The following is a 7,900-nucleotide window of genomic DNA, read 5'->3' as shown; positions in this document are numbered from 1 at the left end:
AGAAACGTTGATATCTCTGTCAATTTCAGTTCAAACGTGTTACTAAGCTTACTAAAGGGTTATTGGGCCATACTAAACAATTTGGAAGTGGAATACATTCGTTTTGAGTGAAATCAACAATGTGAGGTCAAAAACACGTTGTTGGTCGAAAAGTGATTCTGGCGCTCTGAAAAGCATTTTAAAGGCATAAAAACAAGAAACGTTGATATCTCTGTCAATTTCAATGCAAACGTGTTACTAAGCTCAGCAATGGATTATAGGGCCATACTCCACCATTTGGAAGTAGTTTTGAGTAAAATCAACCATGTAAAGTCAAAAACACATTGTCTGTCAAAAAGTGATTCTGGCGCTCTGAAAAGCATTTTGCGGGCATAAAAACAAGAAACGTTGATATCTCTGTCAATTTCAGTTCAAACGTGTTACTAAGCTTACTAAAGGGTTATTGGGCCATACTAAACCATTTGGAAGTGGAATACATTCGTTTTGAGTGAAATCAACAATGTGAGGTCAAAAACACGTTGTTGGTCGAAAAGTGATTCTGGCGCTCTGAAAAGCATTTTAAAGGCATAAAAACAAGAAACGTTGATATCTCTGTCAATTTCAATGCAAACGTGTTACTAAGCTCAGCAATGGATTATAGGGCCATACTCCACCATTTGGAAGTAGTTTTGAGTAAAATCAACCATGTAAAGTCAAAAACACATTGACTGTCAAAAAGTGATTCTGGCGCTCTGAAAAGCATTTTGCGGGCATAAAAACAAGAAACGTTGATATCTCTGTCAATTTCAATGCAAACGTGTTACTAAGCTCAGCAATGGATTATAGGGCCACACTCCACCATTTGGAAGTAGTTTTGAGCAAAATCAACCATGTAAAGTCAAAAACACATTGTCTGTCAAAAAGTGATTCTGGCGCTCTGAAAAGCATTTTGCGGGCATAAAAACAAGAAACGTTGATATCTCTGTCAATTTCAGTTCAAACGTGTTACTAAGCTTACTAAAGGGTTATTGGGCCATACTAAACCATTTGGAAGTGGAATACATTCGTTTTGAGTGAAATCAACAATGTGAGGTCAAAAACACGTTGTTGGTCGAAAAGTGATTCTGGCGCTCTGAAAAGCATTTTAAAGGCATAAAAACAAGAAATGTTGATATCTCTGTCAATTTCAATGCAAACGTGTTACTAAGCTCAGCAATGGGTTATAGGGCCATACTCCACCATTTGGAAGTAGTTTTGAGCAAAATCAACCATGTAAAGTCAAAAACACGTTGTTGGTCGAAAAGTGATTCTGGCGCTCTGAAAAGCATTTTGCAGGCATAAAAACAAGAAATGTTGATATCTCTGTCAATTTCAATGCAAACGTGTTACTAAGCTCAGCAATGGGTTATAGGGCCATACTCCACCATTTGGAAGTAGTTTTGAGCAAAATCAACCATGTAAAGTCAAAAACACATTGTCTGTCAAAAAGTGATTCTGGCGCTCTGAAAAGCATTTTGCGGGCATAAAAACAAGAAACGTTGATATCTCTGTCAATTTCAGTTCAAACGTGTTACTAAGCTTACTAAAGGGTTATTGGGCCATACTAAACCATTTGGAAGTGGAATACATTCGTTTTGAGTGAAATCAACAATGTGAGGTCAAAAACACGTTGTTGGTCGAAAAGTGATTCTGGCGCTCTGAAAAGCATTTTAAAGGCATAAAAACAAGAAACGTTGATATCTCTGTCAATTTCAATGCAAACGTGTTACTAAGCTCAGCAATGGATTATAGGGCCATACTCCACCATTTGGAAGTAGTTTTGAGTAAAATCAACCATGTAAAGTCAAAAACACATTGACTGTCAAAAAGTGATTCTGGCGCTCTGAAAAGCATTTTGCGGGCATAAAAACAAGAAACGTTGATATCTCTGTCAACTTCAATGCAAACGTGTTACTAAGCTCAGCAATGGATTATAGGGCCATACTCCACCATTTGGAAGTAGTTTTGAGCAAAATCAACCATGTAAAGTCAAAAACACGTTGTTGGTCGAAAAGTGATTCTGGCGCTCTGAAAAGCATTTTGCAGGCATAAAAACAAGAAATGTTGATATCTCTGTCAATTTCAATGCAAACGTGTTACTAAGCTCAGCAATGGGTTATAGGGCCATACTCCACCATTTGGAAGTAGTTTTGAGCAAAATCAACCATGTAAAGTCAAAAACACATTGTCTGTCAAAAAGTGATTCTGGCGCTCTGAAAAGCATTTTGCGGGCATAAAAACAAGAAACGTTGATATCTCTGTCAATTTCAGTTCAAACGTGTTACTAAGCTTACTAAAGGGTTATTGGGCCATACTAAACCATTTGGAAGTGGAATACATTCGTTTTGAGTGAAATCAACAATGTGAGGTCAAAAACACGTTGTTGGTCGAAAAGTGATTCTGGCGCTCTGAAAAGCATTTTAAAGGCATAAAAACAAGAAACGTTGATATCTCTGTCAATTTCAGTTCAAACGTGTTACTAAGCTTACTAAAGGGTTATTGGGCCATACTAAACCATTTGGAAGTGGAATACATTCGTTTTGAGTGAAATCAACAATGTGAGGTCAAAAACACGTTGTTGGTCGAAAAGTGATTCTGGCGCTCTGAAAAGCATTTTAAAGGCATAAAAACAAGAAATGTTGATATCTCTGTCAATTTCAATGCAAACGTGTTACTAAGCTCAGCAATGGGTTATAGGGCCATACTCCACCATTTGGAAGTAGTTTTGAGCAAAATCAACCATGTAAAGTCAAAAACACGTTGTTGGTCGAAAAGTGATTCTGGCGCTCTGAAAAGCATTTTGCAGGCATAAAAACAAGAAATGTTGATATCTCTGTCAATTTCAATGCAAACGTGTTACTAAGCTCAGCAATGGGTTATAGGGCCATACTCCACCATTTGGAAGTAGTTTTGAGCAAAATCAACCATGTAAAGTCAAAAACACATTGTCTGTCAAAAAGTGATTCTGGCGCTCTGAAAAGCATTTTGCGGGCATAAAAACAAGAAACGTTGATATCTCTGTCAATTTCAGTTCAAACGTGTTACTAAGCTTACTAAAGGGTTATTGGGCCATACTAAACCATTTGGAAGTGGAATACATTCGTTTTGAGTGAAATCAACAATGTGAGGTCAAAAACACGTTGTTGGTCGAAAAGTGATTCTGGCGCTCTGAAAAGCATTTTAAAGGCATAAAAACAAGAAACGTTGATATCTCTGTCAATTTCAATGCAAACGTGTTACTAAGCTCAGCAATGGATTATAGGGCCATACTCCACCATTTGGAAGTAGTTTTGAGTAAAATCAACCATGTAAAGTCAAAAACACATTGACTGTCAAAAAGTGATTCTGGCGCTCTGAAAAGCATTTTGCGGGCATAAAAACAAGAAACGTTGATATCTCTGTCAACTTCAATGCAAACGTGTTACTAAGCTCAGCAATGGATTATAGGGCCATACTCCACCATTTGGAAGTAGTTTTGAGCAAAATCAACCATGTAAAGTCAAAAACACGTTGTTGGTCGAAAAGTGATTCTGGCGCTCTGAAAAGCATTTTGCAGGCATAAAAACAAGAAATGTTGATATCTCTGTCAATTTCAATGCAAACGTGTTACTAAGCTCAGCAATGGGTTATAGGGCCATACTCCACCATTTGGAAGTAGTTTTGAGCAAAATCAACCATGTAAAGTCAAAAACACATTGTCTGTCAAAAAGTGATTCTGGCGCTCTGAAAAGCATTTTGCGGGCATAAAAACAAGAAACGTTGATATCTCTGTCAATTTCAGTTCAAACGTGTTACTAAGCTTACTAAAGGGTTATTGGGCCATACTAAACCATTTGGAAGTGGAATACATTCGTTTTGAGTGAAATCAACAATGTGAGGTCAAAAACACGTTGTTGGTCGAAAAGTGATTCTGGCGCTCTGAAAAGCATTTTAAAGGCATAAAAACAAGAAACGTTGATATCTCTGTCAATTTCAATGCAAACGTGTTACTAAGCTCAGCAATGGATTATAGGGCCATACTCCACCATTTGGAAGTAGTTTTGAGTAAAATCAACCATGTAAAGTCAAAAACACATTGACTGTCAAAAAGTGATTCTGGCGCTCTGAAAAGCATTTTGCGGGCATAAAAACAAGAAACGTTGATATCTCTGTCAACTTCAATGCAAACGTGTTACTAAGCTCAGCAATGGATTATAGGGCCATACTCCACCATTTGGAAGTAGTTTTGAGTAAAATCAACCATGTAAAGTCAAAAACACATTGTCTGTCAAAAAGTGATTCTGGCGCTCTGAAAAGCATTTTGCGGGCATAAAAACAAGAAACGTTGATATCTCTGTCAATTTCAGTTCAAACGTGTTACTAAGCTTACTAAAGGGTTATTGGGCCATACTAAACAATTTGGAAGTGGAATACATTCGTTTTGAGTGAAATCAACAATGTGAGGTCAAAAACACGTTGTTGGTCGAAAAGTGATTCTGGCGCTCTGAAAAGCATTTTAAAGGCATAAAAACAAGAAACGTTGATATCTCTGTCAATTTCAATGCAAACGTGTTACTAAGCTCAGCAATGGATTATAGGGCCATACTCCACCATTTGGAAGTAGTTTTGAGTAAAATCAACCATGTAAAGTCAAAAACACATTGTCTGTCAAAAAGTGATTCTGGCGCTCTGAAAAGCATTTTGCGGGCATAAAAACAAGAAACGTTGATATCTCTGTCAATTTCAGTTCAAACGTGTTACTAAGCTTACTAAAGGGTTATTGGGCCATACTAAACCATTTGGAAGTGGAATACATTCGTTTTGAGTGAAATCAACAATGTGAGGTCAAAAACACGTTGTTGGTCGAAAAGTGATTCTGGCGCTCCGAAAAGCATTTTAAAGGCATAAAAACAAGAAATGTTGATATCTCTGTCAATTTCAATGCAAACGTGTTACTAAGCTCAGCAATGGGTTATAGGGCCATACTCCACCATTTGGAAGTAGTTTTGAGCAAAATCAACCATGTAAAGTCAAAAACACGTTGTTGGTCGAAAAGTGATTCTGGCGCTCTGAAAAGCATTTTGCAGGCATAAAAACAAGACATGTTGATATCTCTGTCAATTTCAATGCAAACGTGTTACTAAGCTCAGCAATGGATTATAGGGCCATACTCCACCATTTGGAAGTAGTTTTGAGCAAAATCAACCATGTAAAGTCAAAAACACATTGTCTGTCAAAAAGTGATTCTGGCGCTCTGAAAAGCATTTTGCGGGCATAAAAACAAGAAACGTTGATATCTCTGTCAATTTCAGTTCAAACGTGTTACTAAGCTTACTAAAGGGTTATTGGGCCATACTAAACCATTTGGAAGTGGAATACATTCGTTTTGAGTGAAATCAACAATGTGAGGTCAAAAACACGTTGTTGGTCGAAAAGTGATTCTGGCGCTCTGAAAAGCATTTTAAAGGCATAAAAACAAGAAACGTTGATATCTCTGTCAATTTCAATGCAAACGTGTTACTAAGCTCAGCAATGGATTATAGGGCCATACTCCACCATTTGGAAGTAGTTTTGAGTAAAATCAACCATGTAAAGTCAAAAACACATTGTCTGTCAAAAAGTGATTCTGGCGCTCTGAAAAGCATTTTGCGGGCATAAAAACAAGAAACGTTGATATCTCTGTCAATTTCAGTTCAAACGTGTTACTAAGCCTACTAAAGGGTTATTGGGCCATACTAAACCATTTGGAAGTGGAATACATTCGTTTTGAGTGAAATCAACAATTTGAGGTCAAAAACACGTTGTTGGTCGAAAAGTGATTCTGGCGCTCTGAAAAGCATTTTGCAGGCATAAAAACAAGAAATGTTGATATCTCTGTCAATTTCAATGCAAACGTGTTACTAAGCTCAGCAATGGGTTATAGGGCCATACTCCACCATTTGGAAGTAGTTTTGAGCAAAATCAACCATGTAAAGTCAAAAACACGTTGTTGGTCGAAAAGTGATTCTGGCGCTCTGAAAAGCATTTTGCAGGCATAAAAACAAGACATGTTGATATCTCTGTCAATTTCAATGCAAACGTGTTACTAAGCTCAGCAATGGATTATAGGGCCATACTCCACCATTTGGAAGTAGTTTTGAGCAAAATCAACCATGTAAAGTCAAAAACACATTGTCTGTCAAAAAGTGATTCTGGCGCTCTGAAAAGCATTTTGCGGGCATAAAAACAAGAAACGTTGATATCTCTGTCAATTTCAGTTCAAACGTGTTACTAAGCTTACTAAAGGGTTATTGGGCCATACTAAACCATTTGGAAGTGGAATACATTCGTTTTGAGTGAAATCAACAATGTGAGGTCAAAAACACGTTGTTGGTCGAAAAGTGATTCTGGCGCTCTGAAAAGCATTTTAAAGGCATAAAAACAAGAAACGTTGATATCTCTGTCAATTTCAATGCAAACGTGTTACTAAGCTCAGCAATGGATTATAGGGCCATACTCCACCATTTGGAAGTAGTTTTGAGTAAAATCAACCATGTAAAGTCAAAAACACATTGTCTGTCAAAAAGTGATTCTGGCGCTCTGAAAAGCATTTTGCGGGCATAAAAACAAGAAACGTTGATATCTCTGTCAATTTCAGTTCAAACGTGTTACTAAGCTTACTAAAGGGTTATTGGGCCATACTAAACCATTTGGAAGTGGAATACATTCGTTTTGAGTGAAATCAACAATGTGAGGTCAAAAACACGTTGTTGGTCGAAAAGTGATTCTGGCGCTCTGAAAAGCATTTTAAAGGCATAAAAACAAGAAATGTTGATATCTCTGTCAATTTCAATGCAAACGTGTTACTAAGCTCAGCAATGGGTTATAGGGCCATACTCCACCATTTGGAAGTAGTTTTGAGCAAAATCAACCATGTAAAGTCAAAAACACGTTGTTGGTCGAAAAGTGATTCTGGCGCTCTGAAAAGCATTTTGCAGGCATAAAAACAAGAAATGTTGATATCTCTGTCAATTTCAATGCAAACGTGTTACTAAGCTCAGCAATGGGTTATTGGGCCATACTAAACAATTTGGAAGTGGAATACATTCGTTTTGAGTGAAATCAACAATGTGAGGTCAAAAACACGTTGTTGGTCGAAAAGTGATTCTGGCGCTCTGAAAAGCATTTTGCAGGCATAAAAACAAGAAATGTTGATATCTCTGTCAATTTCAATGCAAACGTGTTACTAAGCTCAGCAATGGGTTATTGGGCCATACTAAACCATTTGGAAGTGGAATACATTCGTTTTGAGTGAAATCAACAATGTGAGGTCAAAAACACGTTGTTGGTCGAAAAGTGATTCTGGCGCTCTGAAAAGCATTTTAAAGGCATAAAAACAAGAAACGTTGATATCTCTGTCAATTTCAATGCAAACGTGTTACTAAGCTCAGCAATGGATTATAGGGCCATACTCCACCATTTGGAAGTAGTTTTGAGTAAAATCAACCATGTAAAGTCAAAAACACATTGTCTGTCAAAAAGTGATTCTGGCGCTCTGAAAAGCATTTTGCGGGCATAAAAACAAGAAACGTTGATATCTCTGTCAATTTCAGTTCAAACGTGTTACTAAGCTTACTAAAGGGTTATTGGGCCATACTAAACCATTTGGAAGTGGAATACATTCGTTTTGAGTGAAATCAACAATGTGAGGTCAAAAACACGTTGTTGGTCGAAAAGTGATTCTGGCGCTCTGAAAAGCATTTTAAAGGCATAAAAACAAGAAACGTTGATATCTCTGTCAATTTCAATGCAAACGTGTTACTAAGCTCAGCAATGGATTATAGGGCCATACTCCACCATTTGGAAGTAGTTTTGAGTAAAATCAACCATGTAAAGTCAAAAACACATTGTCTGTCAAAAAGTG

Source organism: Gadus macrocephalus, chromosome 14 (genome assembly GCF_031168955.1).
Source record: "Gadus macrocephalus chromosome 14, ASM3116895v1".
Lineage (NCBI taxonomy): Eukaryota > Metazoa > Chordata > Actinopteri > Gadiformes > Gadidae > Gadus > Gadus macrocephalus.
Note: the sequence above shows the minus strand (reverse complement) of the source record.